The sequence below is a fragment of the Cicer arietinum genome, chromosome 4 (genome assembly GCF_000331145.2).
Source record: "Cicer arietinum cultivar CDC Frontier isolate Library 1 chromosome 4, Cicar.CDCFrontier_v2.0, whole genome shotgun sequence".
NCBI classification, from domain to species: Eukaryota; Viridiplantae; Streptophyta; class Magnoliopsida; order Fabales; family Fabaceae; genus Cicer; species Cicer arietinum.
This window is the reverse complement of record NC_021163.2, coordinates 62,172,877-62,174,807: the sequence shown is the minus strand read 5'-3', so window position 1 is coordinate 62,174,807 and position 1,931 is coordinate 62,172,877. Positions and strand designations below refer to the sequence as shown.

At 26.2% G+C, this 1,931-nt stretch overlaps 1 long non-coding RNA gene and 1 other non-coding gene across 2 annotated transcripts; both read right to left on the bottom strand.

Annotated features, from left to right (window-relative positions):
* Positions 1 to 72, bottom strand: TRNAD-GUC (transfer RNA aspartic acid (anticodon GUC)). The gene has a single exon. It is a non-coding gene; the product is annotated as a tRNA-Asp (tRNA).
* A 1,165-nt stretch (positions 73 to 1,237) lies between these two features.
* LOC113786128 (uncharacterized) lies at positions 1,238 to 1,646 on the bottom strand. Its single transcript, XR_003472215.2, has 2 exons — positions 1,562 to 1,646; positions 1,238 to 1,468 (listed from the first exon to the last, which is right to left on the bottom strand). It is a non-coding gene; the product is annotated as an uncharacterized lncRNA (long non-coding RNA).
* Between the last annotated feature and the right edge of the window lie 285 nt (positions 1,647 to 1,931).

Here is a 1,931-nt window from a genome sequence, read left to right as displayed (position 1 = left end):
CGCCGTTGCCGGGGATCGAACCCGGGTCACCCGCGTGACAGGCGGGAATACTTACCACTATACTACAACGACCCGATTATGATTATAATCTTCATTTATTTTATAAATATTGATTATTACAGTCCTCTCATTGCTGTAACAACGCAAAGGAAATGTAATACTCATATTTTAAATCAATTGAAATGCAATACCCATCTTTTCTCAAAAAAGGAGAATCAATAATCAACAAAACATAATGTCACATCAATTGTTTGGCAAATACGATAATTGAATTTTGTAATCATGCAATTAAGAGATCGATCATCGGGTATGAAAAAAATATATTTAAGTATATTAATTTGTTAAATTTAACATATCTCAAAAGATTCATCTTTAATTTTTTATCGAAATTTCTTTACTGAGATTTTTTTACCAACAAAAAACAAAATTATCTCTTATCAAGTCAACTCCTTCCTCTTTCCTTAAGTAGCATATTGAGTACTGCATTTTCTTTTGTGTTTTATAATTTTCTTTTTGTATCTTCTTTCATTCATTTTTTTTTTATCATATTGAATGCTGCTTTTTGTATAGTACTTTTTTTTTAATCTATAGTATATGCAAATACAATGAAACTAACAAATATAAGTACTAAATGTGTGATGATCTCATTATAGAAAAGTTGTAGTTTAGTGTTACAATTAGTTGTATAATTGTTCTTTACAATTTGAGTGAAAGTATATTAACCATGTTTATCTCTCTTTTCATTGAATGCAATCAATGTTTTGATTGAATGCCCATTTATTAATCTTATAGGTTAAAATTTTCACCTATACAAGTAGTGAATTAGCAACAACACTCTGTGATTGGCTTTTTAAAAGAAAAAAACAACGAGTTATTAAAATTGTCCAAATATTAATCTACTTTATTTGTTTCTTCTACAAGATATAAAAATTGAAGGTAAATCAAACTCAATTATAACTTTTCAAATGTTTGTATGGGTCAATGTAATTTAAAAATTTAATCAATCACAATAAATATAATATTATTAATTCAAATAATTTTTTTAACATATATAAATATTTATCGACAATTTTTACGGCACTGTAACAAAAAAAAAAGTATATAGATACTATCAAAATTTTAAAAATGATCCATTTTTCTATCACTGAAAATTATTTTCAATATAGAAGAAGAAAATTCATTGTCCACATGAACATAAAATTACCACCACTAAAAATGATGAAACTTTTATTTATTATTAGTTAACAATTTAATAGATAAAAAAGGTGAAGCTTTTTCCAATGTTATATAACAATTTAACAACAATGACAATTACAAGATTTGTCGTCGAAACATTTCCCGGTTGCATGTATTGATTTACAAGCAAACTTGCAGACTAATTTGCAAATCAAAACCTCCCATTTTCGACAAAAATGAGGTGCAGAAATAGTACATTGTTTTGCCTCTGTCATCATCATCATCTCATTTCCTACAATCAAAATACAAATAAACATGGTTAATCAAAGAACCACCAACTCATTAATTTTTTTCTCAAAACAAACCCAAGTATTATAATTCATACCAAAATTCGCGGAGAAAATCAGAAAAATAAGGGAAAAACAAAAGAGGCTTTTCATGTTTCAACAATTTCGTGAAATTCGTTCAACTTTCAAAAGCGATATTGCAATTAAAAGTAGAGGTCCTTATATATATATATACACAACAATTTGACGGATCTTGCCATAATGGTGTATAATACTTTATAATGATTTTCAATATTTTAATTAGTTTGACCAATAAATATAGAATAAGGGTTAATTGATTTATTAATGATCATTATTACATTATTTAATGATTTTAATTGAAAGTATTGTAAAAATTGAACCATAAGAGTACTCAGTAATTGAATCATTAATTAAAGTCTATAGTCACCAGTCGAATATTAAATCGAA